This window comes from Lichenostomus cassidix, chromosome 3, assembly GCF_008360975.1.
Source record: "Lichenostomus cassidix isolate B80296 chromosome 3, HeHo_3.0, whole genome shotgun sequence".
Taxonomy (NCBI): Eukaryota; Metazoa; Chordata; class Aves; order Passeriformes; family Meliphagidae; genus Lichenostomus; species Lichenostomus cassidix.
In genome coordinates this window covers 79691266-79707137 of record NC_139483.1, presented here as the reverse complement: position 1 = coordinate 79707137, position 15872 = coordinate 79691266, and the positions used below count along the sequence as shown (strand labels likewise).

At 40.6% G+C, this 15872-nt stretch overlaps 1 pseudogene; it reads left to right on the top strand.

The window, feature by feature from the left end:
- Positions 1-11214: 11214 nt before the first annotated feature.
- LOC146440084 (U4/U6 small nuclear ribonucleoprotein Prp3 pseudogene) lies at positions 11215-15485 on the top strand (annotated as a pseudogene).
- The last annotated feature ends 387 nt before the right edge of the window (positions 15486-15872 follow it).

Below are 15872 nucleotides of genomic sequence, written 5' to 3'. Positions count from 1 at the left end.
TCCTGCTGTTTGAAAATGTATTATCAAAACCCAAAAAGGATTTTGACCAAGATGGTTATTTTTTCCTCATATCTTATGTTTTTTTTTAAGAAAATATTGGAGAGTCACTAAGAGTCTCCCTGCTGTTAGGTCCCATGTCTTTGGGCCACCCTCATGGCCTCCTACACTGTCGCTCTTCCACAGACCACACAGTTAATAAATTAGAAGGCGAGGCTAAAAAACTCTGAGGAGGCTGATCTTTCTACAGTGCACTCGTCCCTCATTGTGACAGTAAAAGTAACAACTCTGATAGTTCTTGAAATCTGGTGGATGAGAAAATATAAAAGACCTGATTGTCCAGATTTTTAACGTGAATTATGATAAGAAAATTAATGTCAAAATTGTTGTCCACAGAGCACACCACCATCCTGTCTTTTGGTGAGAAACAAGCAAGTTAAAAGCTCTTTCAAAGTGGGAGAGTAGTGTTAGGACTGCCAAACCACCATTCACAAATAACTCTGTTTTAATTCATGATCAAAGGCGAACAAGACCCAAAAGTCAACAGCAACAATTTTTTTTAGCATATATCTAGGATAGGGGGTTTTTAACCTTCAGTTACATATATGTGTAATGAATATTAATGCTAAGCTGTGTTTTGAAACTGCTCTGTTTCAAGCACTTCTGTGCAGAAGGCATTTTTCTGCCTGTAAGTAGTTAATTCTCCATATGAACCATGGATTCATGTGTCAAAACTGTAACATAAGGGAGAATTCTTTTTGCATGGAGAATCTCTTTGGTAATCCAGAAGTGACATATATGATAACCAGAGAATACCGAGGATGCACTGACCCTTTGACTGCACTGTACACAGGAACATCTTCAGGAACTTTATTATGTTGCAATTGCTGAGTTTAAATTGATTGACGCAACTCTGTGGCAGAAGAGAATGTCCAAAATTAGACCCAAGGACCTGACCCTGCACCTTTTGAGAGAATATGCACTGCACCATTGGAAAATGTAGCTCTTGACCCAGGCAGGGCAGGTAGAACTCCCAAAAGCACCCATTCTTTAGCACATTTCTGATACAAAAATACAGAGCCATATTATGTAATTGTGTCAAAACACGAACCTCCAGCAGCCACTTTGCCCAGTAGTGAATAATGTCCCGAGGTTCTAAACACTTTGAAGACTGAACAGTACTAATTCTCTTGCCTGGTGTATATCCAATTTTTTCTAGTGTCTAACTGTTTTAAGTAAGACCATAAAATATGTCTTTCAGCTCATTTACTTTAGTGGAATTACTCTAAGCTGATAGTTGTATGATTACAGTTAAATTCAGGTCCTACATAAGCAGCTATTCAGACCATAAGACTTGGAAATATATTACTAAAAGAACGTGCTAGAATGCTGCAGTGGTCCCTAATGAAATGCATCTCCTTCATAGATGTGACAGCTGCAGCCAATAGGCCTGCTGTCATTGTGTTTAAAACTCTATAAATACTTCCAGGAGTCTGGAAAGCATAAAAAGAAGAAAACAAAAGATTGACTATACTAAAGAGCATGTAAATTTTTATTCACAGAGACAGATGAGCTTATGAAAATTTAAAATTTTGTATTGGGTTTGCATTGCCGGGTTTTGATAGCAGGTGGGATACAGGGGTGACTTCTGAGAGAAGCTGCCAAAATCTTTCCCCATGTCCAAGAGAGCCAATGCTGTACAACTCCAGGATGGACCCACAGCTGGTCAAGGCTGAGCCCATCAGCAACAGTGGCTGCACCTCTGGGACAACAGATTTAGGAAGGAGAAAAAGAAAACTCTGAGCAACTTCAGTCAAGGAAAGGAATGGGGATATGTGAGAGGAACAGCTCTGAAGACACCCAGGTCAGTGGAGAAGGACGGGACAAGGTGTTCCAGGCACCTGTATTAGTTTGAAAACAAACCAGTCACAAGTCAGGATTAAAATTTAACAGGAAAAATTAAAAATAAGTGAAATAATACAGGGAAAAGCACTGATAAAGTCAGATACAACCTGACACCCTGTTAGGGTGGTGATAGCAGTCCAAATGAGGTAGTTCAGTTGAAGCAGGGATCCTGTGGAAGGTCTGGTCTCCACCTGAAGATCCAGTGGTACCTCTTGTCCTCTGGGAGCCCAGAAGACAGGGCTAACTTAGGCAGCTCCAAGGCCAGGTTATATCCAGGTGGGAATGCTTGGCTTCTCCCCCCTGGGTGGAGCATCTCACAACAGGATGAGATAAGTCCATGAGTCATGTGGTGGTTTCTTGATTGCCCATTGTCTGTTATCAGGGGTGAGTCATCACAGGAGATAACAGCTAATGGCCCCCAGCTGGTGGTAATAGAATACTTAATACATCTATATTGTAACCTAGGACAGCACCAGAGCAGAGATTCCTCTGCCCCCCTTGGAGGACCCCACCCCAGAGCAGGGAGATGCAGCTGGAGGAGGCTGTGATCCCATGGGAAGACCATGCTGGAGGAGACTCATGGCAGACCTGTGGCAGCGTGGAGTGAAGAGCCCACCCTGAAGCAGGTTTGCTGGCAGGACTTGTGACACTTGTGGGAAGGATGCAGGTTGTAGAAGTTCAGAAGGACTGTTTCCCAAGGAAATGACTCCACTCTGGAGCAGGTGAAGAATGGGAGCAGCCCTCCCTGTTAGGAGTCAGGAGCAGGTAGGAGGTAGGGAAATTGGGAATATAGTTGGGCCTAGGAAGAAGGGATGGATGAGGGGGAATGTACTTTAAAAATTTAGTTTTGTTTCTTATATACTCCACTCTGATTATATTGGTCGTAAACTCAAACTAATTTCCCCAAGGTGAGTCTGTTTTGCCCATGAGAGTAATTGATGAATGACCTCTTCCTGCCCTTATCTCAGCCCATGACCCTTTTGTAATATTTCATCTCCTCTGCCCAGCTGAAGATGGAGGGATAGAGAGGCTTTGGTGAGAACCTGGCATCCAGCTGGGATCAAACTACCACAAATGTGCATGGTTTTCTACTTTAATATTAACAGCTACACATTTACATTTTTATAAATTCATCATATATATGTCTACAAATTCTACACTCAGGTTTAAATTTAACCACTATTATAAGATAAATTGCTAACAATCAGATACTTCCATCCTGTATGTGTACAGCTCAGATATCTCATACACACTTACATATTTTTTCCTAATCATTGTATGAAAACAACCAGAAGAAGTATGATCTTTCAGGAGCTGAGACATGGGGGTGAAAATTGGCCAGTAATAATAAATATGCTTTTCACCTGTAATGATGATACATTTCCTCAGGACTGGAACACAGCAACATGATGGTATTAGGGAAAATTGTTCTAGAAGATCATGTTTTAAACTATATATGGATTAACTGAGGGTTTAAATTATCATTGCTTTCATTGGAGAACCTAGGATGAATATAGCGCTGGGTTAAAATCAGAAAGAAGCACAGGATATGTTATGCCTAAATGGACCAATTTGCACCTAATAAAATAAATGTGTAGCTACTCACATCACTGGATTTACATTTTATTTGCACTTCAGGGGCTTTAAACTCCCTGTGGAGCAACGCATCTGGGAAGCTTCTTGTATAGAAGGTTAGACAAATGAAGAGGTTTTAATGTTTTGTGGCAGTCATGTCAAGGAAAATACTTTCATTAGCTCTACAGGCAGATTATACATTTCAGGGCTATTTTGTTTTATACTTTGAAGTATCATAGCTCAGGACTTCCTCTGAGAAAGGTTCTGAAAATGCAGATTAAATGCCTTAGATGAAACAGTACAAATGAGAACAATTTGTATCAGTGGAGAAGATTATGAGTATGTCCTCAGGTAAAATGCCTTGTGAATTTATATTTCCCATGGAATTCCTTTCACTGTTCCAGGATAATATTGCTTCATTTACATTACAGTCTGTGCTGTATGTGGAAAGTATGAAATAGGAGTTCTTTCCGCCTGCGCCACAAACTAGAAATTTTGCTGCTTGTGTTCCTTAGAGCATGAGCCCTTTTTTAAAAAAATTCAATTAGTGGTGACACAAAAATGGTATTAAGTGTATTAGCCTCTAATAAACTTGATGTCTCAAGTAATCCCTCTTGCAAAAGTATATTTTCAACCATTTTAATCTTATCTTTATTTAGAAAACTAGACATTTTGAACAGCCACTGCATATTCTTAAGCCTTACTAAGCTAAAAATGTGGATGACAGCTAAACGCATGGCTGTTGAGAAAACTAAAACTCTTTAGGAATTATTTAAAAAAATGACAAGTGTGTCTTTTTCAAGCATAGAAGTTTGGACTCTTGTCAACATTAACAGCAACAGGCAGCACTTAAGGCAAAGTTTAACAGAGGTCAGAGGAAAATGACCACAAGGGTGTAGAGGACAGGATTCAGATCCTGATCATGCCATTGAAAAGTAGGTGTCTATATGTAGATCTTTATGCTCCCATTATTCAGTGAAACTCTTCTACTCAGTACAGGCAGGTGTTAGCCAGTTAGGCAGTCACCAGGTGCCAGCTTCAGAGGGAGTTGAATCTATCAAACACTTACCAAAAAATTACCTGATTCCTCCAGAATTCTCTTTGACATGAAAGACATGAAAAGTCTGTTATGTACAGGTCACAAGCTGATGTGGGAAAGCTCCATCTGTATTAGAAAATTGCATTTATTTTTCATATCTCTGATACTGAGGTATGGCATGACTTTGTGTGTCCTTCATTGAACAGTCTTACCCTGCCAAATACAGTGAATGCATCTAGACTGATACCACGAGTGGTTTTTGGTGTCTGCTAGCTGACAAACTATGCCCAGGAATTACTTGTGATGATGCTGATTTGATTAAGCCAAAACTGTACCAGGAAAACTGAATAAAATGCAGATTTTATTCAGATCAAGATCCAGTGATGGGGAACATTCCCCGGTGCTATTTAATTTCCTAGGATGAATTGGACTACTGAGTGTGATCATTCAGAAAACCACTGATTTCCAGTCTGAGCCATCTTTGTGTCTGTTTTAGAAAACAATGGCCACTTTGCAATTGGGTGATCACAACTTTTATCCGTTACACACATTCAGTGGTCTTCTCTGATCCATGTTTCTCAGCGAGCAGAAAATAAACCAGCCTTTGAATGTCATCAAATGTTTAGTGCAAACAAAGTTTTTGGTAGCATCTCCAGCTGACTGGGAACAGTTGAATGCACTGAGGCTGAATGTTTATATGGCTGTTCATTAGTCACGGTCTGCAAAGCAAGTAAGGCATCTGGCCATGAATCTGTTACTGGACTCTGACCAAAGGCCTCCTAGGGTAACCCAGATGTTTTTTGTCCTCTGTGCTCAAACCAGGCTATAGACAAGACTCACCACATCACCTCTTACTTGTCGATGGCGGAGGGAAAAATTGTGGTAGCCAAGTTTGAGACCCTTGCTTTCCTGCCCCCAATGTCCACCCCCAAAAATATTAAAACTATAGAGGTGGAAAGACAACAAAGGTTTGCAAATCAGTTTGGCCATAAAAACATTCCAAAACATCCAAATAATTTTAGAAAGTGGGAATCCTTGTTTAAATAAAATATCATCTAAGGTACAATCTAAAATATTGCTTTCCTAGCTTAAAACAATCCTCATCAGGACAAAGCTGCAGTAACTGAAAACCTGCCTTGAGGTATGTACTGAGATTATTTGTCAACCTGATTTTCCTCAAGATAATCACAGTCCCACAAGAAGAGAACTGCTGACATTTCATTCACATTACAGGCATCTAATCTTAATAGCGCTAATGCAAGTTGCATTTGCTTTACCTGCATTCAAATGTTCCCAAGCTTTGTTGCACCTCAAGCAACAAAACCATTTATCCACCCTATAAATGCCTTAAATCCTTGGGACATGCATGCCAAGAGAATTAAATAGTTTTTAAATTGTGGAGCTTATTTCCAAAAGATTCTGTGACTGTCAAAATTGTCCATGTTTTCAAAAAAGATAAAATATAATCTTGACAGATATCCATTTATGGATAGTAAACATGATGGTCTAGATAAACTTTTGGCTCATAAGGTTCTGAACCAAATTTAGTATCTGGATTTTAGTACATGTGCCAGTGAAAAGGTCATTCTGGTGCTCTGGTGCTTTTCCCAACAAAAACTACTGGCCTCTGTTGAAGTCAGCCTTTAGAGTGTTGATATATGATCATATTTACTTTATTCCCTAAGCAAAACAGCATTGCCTTTATCCACAGACCCCTTTTCCTCACATTTCTAACAGTTCAGTAATCCCACTAGCACTATAACAAAATTTGATTAAATGGGTATTTATTTGTACATTTTTATATATCAGAATATGTTTATTCATAGTATAGCGATAAGAGGAAAATGTTATTTGGAAGAACTCTGAGTCACATCTGAGTTTGGTTTTTAACTTGAAACACAAAAAGTAGCAGTTTTTAAAAACAATTTTGATGACTTGAAAGCTCAGGAAGCTAAAACTGTTCAGCTCACTATACTTGGGAGCAAAGCATCCATGGTAGTAATGCACACACCATATGTTGTCGTTGCCATTAACCAAATGAAAGTTTCTAAAGTACAGCATATTACAGGAATAGCAGCAACTGCTTTTCGGGGAGCTCTTCCAAGGTGTCTATGGGGACTATACAAGATATCTCTGCTTAAGCCCTGAGTAAGAGCTAGTAATTTCTTTATTTTTGTAGCCTTCTAGCAAGGCTAATCAAACACCCACTTTTTCAAAAATGTTTCCATACTTACTTATTGAAAATATCATTTAAGTCCTGGTTGTCATTTTATACAATGTGATCAGCTGGAGACTTGAAGAGCTCTTCTGGCACCAGGCCTAACCCCAGGGTTATGTTATTCCACTGCTGATTAAGAAAACCCAAAACAAATACGTAAACTGAACAGTTTTTGTCATTGATTTCATTATTGTAATCCCTACTCCAGTCACTCTTGTAAAATAATGAATCATCACCAACTTACTGAAAAGAATACATCCTTTCAGCACCAACATGATTTTCATGGCAAGAGCCTATTCATTCTGAATTGTTATTATAATCTTCCACACATTTTTATCATTATACTCTTTTCCAAAAGGTTTTATGTTGAATCCTGCCAACAGTAGTAATGAAAAAAGCTATAAATCTTTTCAAACCCCAGATTTTTATATTATGTTTGTGACTGATGCCACACTGTTCTGGTGGGGTAAATATATGGGTTTACCCACTGCTGCTTTTGTCACCAAAGGGTAAGTGGGAGGTTGCAGTCACTGGTGAGATGTCTCACAGATGAAAGTCTCACATGTAAAAGTCACACATGCATGTTTTGGATAGCTTGCATAATTTAACTCAATATAAAACAATGTATAAGAAAATCTCACAGGTTTTTTTGTAAAAGTCTCAATCTTTTTTTATATGACTTCCTCCTTTTCTGCGGTGACCAACCTTCATTCTAAAATATAATTGAGAGATTTAGGCATTTAGGGCATAATAACTCCCAAAGAGCCATAAGAACCTAGCAGGCAGAATTCACTGCTGATGGAGACAAACTGGGTTAATAAAGCCTTTAGAGAATTTTGAAAATGCAATTTTTCTTCTGTTGTTTACTATTATTCTAATCATTTGCCACTTGTTTTGACACTTGAGGTGAAATCTGCATATCACTGCAGTAATCTACATCTGAATGATCAGAGAAATAGGCACTATTCAGGTATTTTTAATTTATTTTTGATCTCTACTATAAGATGCCATTAATTAAGCCTTACAAATCATACAAACCTTTTTTTAAAATTTTTTGATTTTTTAAAAAAATTTTTAAATTTTTTTTAAATTATAAGGAGAAATAAGAGTGACTAAGTCAGATACAGTTGACTAGAACTTTTACCCTTACCTTCCGCAACACTTTTGAACTATGCAGTCATACTCAATAGCCCTTGGAAAATTTAATCAGACAAATATTATGAAAAAACCTCATAATGCAGAGATGAAGGATGAGACCAACGTTAGAAGAAAAGTCACTAACATGAATGAAAAGGGAAGGTCAAACCAAGAATCCTGCACAAGGAATCTGGCTGGCAATCCCACCCCTATGAAATGGGATTGTGAAATATTCTGTTCAAATCAAGATATCCAGAACTACTGAGGGCTAGGCACTTCAGGATATGCAAATTAAAGAGTGTGAGAAGCTGTTTCATCTAACATCCAACTCCAAAACCAGGAGGTCAATGCCAGGTTGACCGAGCACTTGAATTTTCATTTTATAGCTACATGGTGATTTTCCAGAGGTGGGGAAGGGAGATATAAGCAATAACTTAAAACATAATCCAGTCATATTTAGAGCTTGCAGAGAAGAAATTGGTACAAAGCTTTTAAGTAGTATTCTATCACCTGACATAGGATCTTATTTTCAAAAACAGTGCTCATGATTTACAGTCTTCAGCCTTCAAAACAGTTATAACACAAAACTTGGGCAAATGAGTTTAAATTCTGAAATATCTATAGCTACAAAATCTGCTGAGGAGAGTAGAAGAGACTCTGCAGTTTAAATACAGCAAGCTCAGTTCTCTTACTGACATTGAGTCATGTTTGACCATGGAAATATCGACTCTACACAGAAAATATTATGAATGCACAGATCATGGCAAATTACAACACACACAAATGCACCATCCTACAAATGCACACGTTACAGGAGCAGCCTTAGTCTACAGGAATGTACTGTAACTCTTTCATGAACTCCATTTCATAAAACAACATTTTTGTAGCATCCACTTGCAATGTGCCGCAGTTTCATACATCCTCTAGCCATTAGCAAGCAATACATTTTACATTGCTTACAATAATTTTCTGTCATTTCAGCCAACTTAATTCCAACACAGGAAAAGAGTTGTCTACAATTTTGACCTAATTTGTCAAGTTTGTGCATGGTTATGTGTGAAAATCCTGTTTTTGTGGAGAGCTATGTCTGTAGAATTTTATGGCTATTTAAGAAAAAAAGAGTCCTGGATTGTCATCAAAAGGTTTAGATTAAGTGCAAGACAGAAGTAAGCTGACTCATATTTTGTAGACGTATCTAGGCCCCTGCCTAAATGGCTTTACCAGAACATGAGATCAATCCTTGGAGGCATACGGAAGCAAATCTGCATTGATGCTGAAATTCAACACCCCTGACATTTGCAATTCTGAAATACACTGCCTCCCTCTCCTCCTGTGACCATACATGCTTATGGCATTTAAACCAGGTACTAGAAACCACACAAAGTCTGGTGGAAATCCCTGTCACAGCTGCCAATAATCTATAAGCAACAAAAAAAGTAATAATATAGTCCTGTGGAGCATGTTAGGTAGCACTACTAGAACAGCCATGCTCATGCTGGGCTCTAAGCCAGAGGTCCTGGGAGATATATAGATATATAGATATATAGATATATATAGATGTATATTCCACTATGCATTCAGGCACAGTGTGCTTGGAGCTAGTTCAGGTACTGCTCTCCCACAGGTTTGTGTTACATCCTGGCCTTTTCCACAGCTACCAAATGTAGACAAGATGAACACCTCAGTGCTCAGGTCCTACAGTACCTGCATGTGAATGGCAGGGAATATTTTTCATCACTGGGACAAACTTCGTCCAGGCACATTGTACATTCTTAGTACCTATTGTTTTCCACCTGTTGTCTCAGGAGTGCTGAAAGCAGCTTACCTGCCCAAAAGTGGCAGTGACACAAATGACTATGGCAGATGAAAGAAGTGTAAGCCAGTCCTAGGGGCAACTTCAGATGCTAGGACAAGAAATACTTAAACACCAAAGTCAAATCAGCCGCTGAGGAGCTGATATATCAGGAGGATTTGCCTAAGATACAGGTAGGGGAAAAAAAAAGTGCTTATCTCAGGTTCTCAGCTAAATGTTCTCAAGTGATATAGGTCCACCTCTCTTCCACAGAATTTCTCAGGAAGATCCTCTTACTGTTTTCTAGATACTCTATGAATAATATTGATGCATTATTTGGGGGCAAAATGTCCCTAGGCAGCAAGCTACAAGGATTAGGAACTGCAATATAGAGCAGATTGATCCCCAAGGACTTTTACTATCCTTAACTGCATCTGAGCTACCATTGCTAGGATCAGCAGGGAAGGCCAAAATCTTGAGACAAACCAATAAATCATCAAACATGTTTCCTGTTTGCTTGCTTTTTTCCCCTCCAACTGCTATTGTCTTTTTAAGGTCAGAGCCATACCTGCTCTTCATCAAATTTTCAAAGTCATATTAAAATCTGATTATATTTAAATAGTTTTCTGAGTCAGAAAACTATTTGCATGCAGAATGACATAGTGAAAATCTGAAGTAGCTGCACTAATTTCCCACTTTTCCCACACTGCTGACCTTTTTGGTGCCTGGAAAAGAAACCCAGGAAAGCTCCTTGGATTAGCTCTTATTTGAATCCAGAAAAAAAAAAAAGTCATGTTTTGTATTACTTGTTCTGTATCATTAAGATAATTAGATAAATAAATCCCACCAGATAATAAGGAAACAGCCTGTCCAGTCTGTGAAATTTAAAACTTTGTTCTTAGAAAGCAACAGCTTATTTCTGTGCTGAAGAATAAGAAACTATAAAAATTAGTTGCATACTTCTTTACAAATGTAGATGCTGTTTTCCAAATTTTGTCTCTCACAGAAGCTGTAGCCACAGAACCAACGAATTGGTAACTTGTGAAAGGCTGGGACATGTCCAGGGAGGACATCTGAACCTAGGAGCTTAGAAGCCTTCATTATACTCATAATTTACATAGGTCAAAGACTGCACCCAGTGCACATATGAGCCCAAGTGGTTGAAATCCACAATATAAACAAAATCGAGGTTTTCCATTTGAAGGCTTCCTGAAGATTTTTTTAAGAAAGTGGAGATGGACAGGGATAGAAAAGAGACTTCTAGGTAGAGGGATGAGGAAGAGATGGGGAATTAGGTGAAGTCAGGTGTGGAAGCAGGAGTAGCAGAGGGTCCTTAGACACCTGTGAAAAAGTCAGGTAACCTGAGCCTGCTGCTCCATTTCTGTCTTGTTTTTTTCCCTAGAATCTGACTCTGGAATACATATGCCAACTAGATGGCAGTACCTATTAAAGTCACAGTAACATAATAATTTGTTAGGAGAGCTCTCTGGAAATCATCTGATCCACTCCCCATTCAAAGCAGGGTGGAATTCCAAGTCAGGCACAGATGCAATGGTGAACCAGGTTGCTCAGGGACAAATTCAGATCACTTTTCTGGAGATTTCCCATTCTATCCTCACAACCAGTCCTGCAGAGAACACTAGAAGCTCATCTGCCTCCTCGACTGTGGCCCTTCCAGCTGTGAGCACCTTTCTCATAGCATAAAACTAACCTCTTTCACCTTGCCCTTTATCCTCCCACTGCATGTCATGGGTGAAAAATACATAATTGTCTAAAAATCCTCTAGGTAAAAAATAAAGTAGAATAAAACCTATGCTTATATCAATACTGAAAAATTCAAAGAAACAGAAGGTGCAAGCTTTAAAAAAGACATGTTTGAGAGAACACAAGCCCCTGAATCTCCTTGTGATGATTCCCATAATGCTTGGCCAATACAGCCTTGCAAACCATTTCCCTTAAAATGTAGACAGAAAATATTCTACGTGATAAGATGTAACTGCCTGGTTTCTACAAATACTTGACTAGTACCTCTATACTACTACCTAATTCGGCTAATTAGCATCTGCACTTGTAACAAAAATTATATTCTGAGGAATAGCAATTTTTCAATCGACATTATAAAACTGAGCTGACATCTAAAGGTTGTTGTGCCATGGGGAAAACATTTCATTAACGCATTGGGACTGGGATGAGACTAGGCTGAAAATTTTTCTGATTTATAAATAATTCTTTGTTTATTTGAGTGAAACTATTGAAAAATTAAGTTACCATAGTACATGGTAAACAGGGAAGGTAGAGTTTTGCTTGTGTCTGAATACATACATAATTCTATGGGAGGCTTTTGTTTTGGATATTTTTCTACTTTCCAAAACTAAGAGAAGTCTTCAAATCCAATAAAAAACCATTCTGTAGTAAACAGGTTTTTAAAAAAATATTGTTTTTCAAAATTTATTTTTAAAACTTAGTATTTGAAACTAGAGACCTACTTATCTCCCTAGCCTGGATATATTTACTGAATCAGTAGCCTGAACACTTCAAGGCCAAAGTGTACTCATCACTTACTCAATGCAAAATTCAGCTCCTCTGACCCAGATGTTAATAAGAGAAACCAATAAAACTTGAACTACTCAAAACAGACAAATCATGAACAGGAGAACCATTCTCTGCCTGTTTAAGAATAAGTCTCTTAAATATCTGAGGAGAAGGAAATACTTCATGAGTAATAGAAGTTTAAAAGAATTTCCTGGCTACTGTTTATACAACAAATATAAAAATAATAGGTTATATTTTAACAAGAAAAATGTGAGACAGCCTGACATATGGTGATGATGTTAAAGCCAGGACCTCCAATCCCAGAGTTATGAAAGGGAAACCCTGAAACTGGAGTGTCTTTTTTATTCTTCCAACTCTAATAATTTACTTCTAAAGTTCATGAAGACCAGTGATTGTTTGCATGAGTAGAAGTCTCCAAAGGCCTTACTTTCCATGCTGCAGTCTCACAATGTCTTTTGCAGGCTTGGCCTGGAAATTTGCAACACCCTGTTCTTCCATGGTTTCATTGCTAACAATGTGGTTTACTGATGAACAGCTGTAAGTGTCTGACAATTTGGAGAAGGATTGTGCGTGCCACTTGCTCTGAATAAAAGCTATCTCTGTGCTACCTACTTCTTTGCTGACTGTATATCTTTGTAAAATACACTGTTGACAACTTTAGAGAGTGGTGCTTTTGGAAAGTCTGGAGCAGTTGACAGGCTGGATGGGCAGTGCTGCATTTCTTTTTCAGAAAGTATAATTTGCAGGAAATGGCCTAAAATTTTCAAAATGACTAGAGAGATTTTGAGTGGTGCTTTTTTGTTCTTTCTTTTATTACTTTCTTTTTCTTCTACTTCTCTTTTTTCTCTCTCTTTTTAATTTCTTTTTTTTTTTTCCATTTTCTGATCTATCCAGCCTGTGAAATTCAAATTTTTGTTCTTAGTGTCCTAGGTTACAATATAGATGTATTTATTATTCTATTACCACCAGCTGTGGGACATTAGCTGTTATCTCCTGTGATGACTCACCCCTGATAACAGACAATGGGCCATCAAGAAACCACCGCATGACTCATGGACTTATCTCATCCTACTGTGAGATGCTCCACCCAGGAGGGAGGAGCCAAGCATTCCCACCTGGATATAACCTGGCCTTGGAGCTGCCCAAATCAGCCCTGTCTACTGGATTCCCAGAGGATAAGAGCTGCCTCTGGACCTTCAGGTGGAGACCAGACCTTCCACAGGATCACCGCTTGAACTGAACTACTTCAGTTGGACTGCTACCACCACCCTGCAGCACTCAACTGCATCAGGAAGGGCATGGACAAGAAAAGAGCAGCCAACCACCTCAAACCCTTCCTGGATGATTCCACACTATGATTTGTAGACAAGCTCTTTGAGGCAGTGGAAGAAGGACGAAGCTCCCGGCACTCCAAATCCAACAGTGACCAGAAGTGGGAGCTAAAGGATGTGTTTGGTGATGACTGTGAGGTGTCCAAGGAATCTTCTGGCATCAAGAAGCGACACATCTCACGGTTTGAGGAGGTTGAGGATGAGCCTGAAGTCATTCCAGGCCCACCGTCGGAGAGCTCAGGGATGCTGTCTAAACTCCAGATCAAACAGATGATGGAGGCAGCTACCCGGCAGATTGAAAAGAGGAAAAAACAGCTGAGTTTCATCACTCCTCCAACGCCACAGCGCAAAATTTCTTCTTCATCCCAGTCAGAAGGGTTCCCCATTGGCAACACAATTCAGCCCTCGCAGGCAGCCACATTCATGAACGAGGCCATCGAGAAGGCCAGGAAAGCTGCAGAGCTGCAGGTCTGGATCCAGGCTCAGCTGGCTCTGAAACCAGGGCTCATCGGCAATGCCAACATGGTGGGGCTGGCCAACCTTCATGCCATGGGCATCGCACCACTGAGAGTGGAGCTGAAGGACCAGACCAAGCCGATGCCACTGATCCTGGATGAGCAGGGCCAGATGGTGGATGCGACTGGGAAGGAGATCGAGCTGGCTCACCGCATGCCGACCCTAAAGGCCAACATCTGAGCAGTGAAGAGAGAGCAGTTCAAACAGCAGCTTAAAGAAAAGCCCTCCGAAGACATGGAGTCAAACACTCACTTTGACCCTCGGGTCTCCATAACCCCAGCCCAGCGGCAGAAACGCACCTTTAAGTTCCATGAAAAAGGCAAATTTGAGAAAATTGCCCAGAGGTTGCGAACGAAGGCTCAGCTAGAAAAGCTGCAGGCAGAGATCTCCCAGGCTGCCAGGACAACTGGGATTCACATTTCCACCAAGTTGGCTCTGATCACCCCTAAGAAGGAGCTGAAGGAGGGGGAGATCCCGCAGATCGAGTGGTGGGACTCCTACATCATCCCCAACGGCCTGGATTTAAAAGGTGGGATGACCTCAAAGAGGGATGACTCTTTTGGGATCACAAACCTAGCTGAGCACCCAGCTTAGCTCAACCCCCCAGTGGACAGTGACACACCAGTGACCCTGGGTGTGTATTTAACAAAGAAAGAGCAGAAGAAATTACGGCGCCAGACACGGCGAGAAGCCCAGAAGGAGCTGCAGGAGAAGGTCAGGCTGAGCCTGATGCCACCACCAGAGCCCAAAGTGGGGATTTCCAACCTGATGCAGGTGCTGGGCACAGAAGCTGTCCAGGACCCCACGAAGGTGGAAGCTCATGTCCGAGTGCAGATGGCCAAGAGACAGAAGGCTCATGAGGAAGCAAATGTGGCAAGGAATCTCATGGCAGAGCAGCAGAAAGCGAAGAAGGTGAAAAAGCTCAAGGAAAATGTTTTGCAGGGAGTTCACATAGCTGTGTACAGGGTCCAAAACTTGAGCAATCCGGCAAAAAAATTCAAAATCGAGGCAAATGCTGGGCAGCTGTACCTCACAGGCGTGGTGGTCTTGCACAAAGATGTCAACGTGGTGGTGGTAGAAGGAGGCCTGAAAGCACAGAAGAAATTAAAATGACTTATGTTGCATCGAATAAAGTGGGACGAGCAGATGTCACACACGAAGGGAGAAGATGATGATGAGTCTGACAAGGAATCCATTAAGAAAACAAACAAATGCTCTCTGGTTTGGGAGGGCATGGTGAAGGATCGCAGCTTCGGCAAGATGAAGTTCAAGCAGTACCCCAGGGAGAGCATGGCACGGGAGCACTTCAAGAAGCACAGTGCTGAGTACTACTGGGACCTGGCGCTCAGCGAGTCTGTGCTTGAGTCCACAGACTGAGCCTGGCCATGGCCCTGTGGTCACTCCTGCCCCACAGCCCCTGAGCCGGACAGCTCCCCTCATTCTCCTCAGTACCCCTGGTGGTAGCAGTCCAAATGAAGTAGTTCAGTTGAAGCGGTGATCCTGTGGAAGGTCTGGTCTCCACCTCAAGACCCAGTGGTACCTCTTGTCCTCTGGGAACCCAGAAGACAGGGCTGATTTGGGCAGCTCCAAGGCCAGGTTATATCCAGGTGGGAATGCTTGGCTTCTCCCTCCTGGGTGGAGCATCTCACAATAGAATGAGATAAATCCATGAGTCATGTGGTGGCTTCTTGATTGCCCATTGTCTGTTATCAGGGGTGAGTCATCACAGGAGATAACAGCTAATGTCCCACAGCTGGTGGTAATAGAATAATAAATACATCTATATTGTAACCTAGGACACTTAGAAAG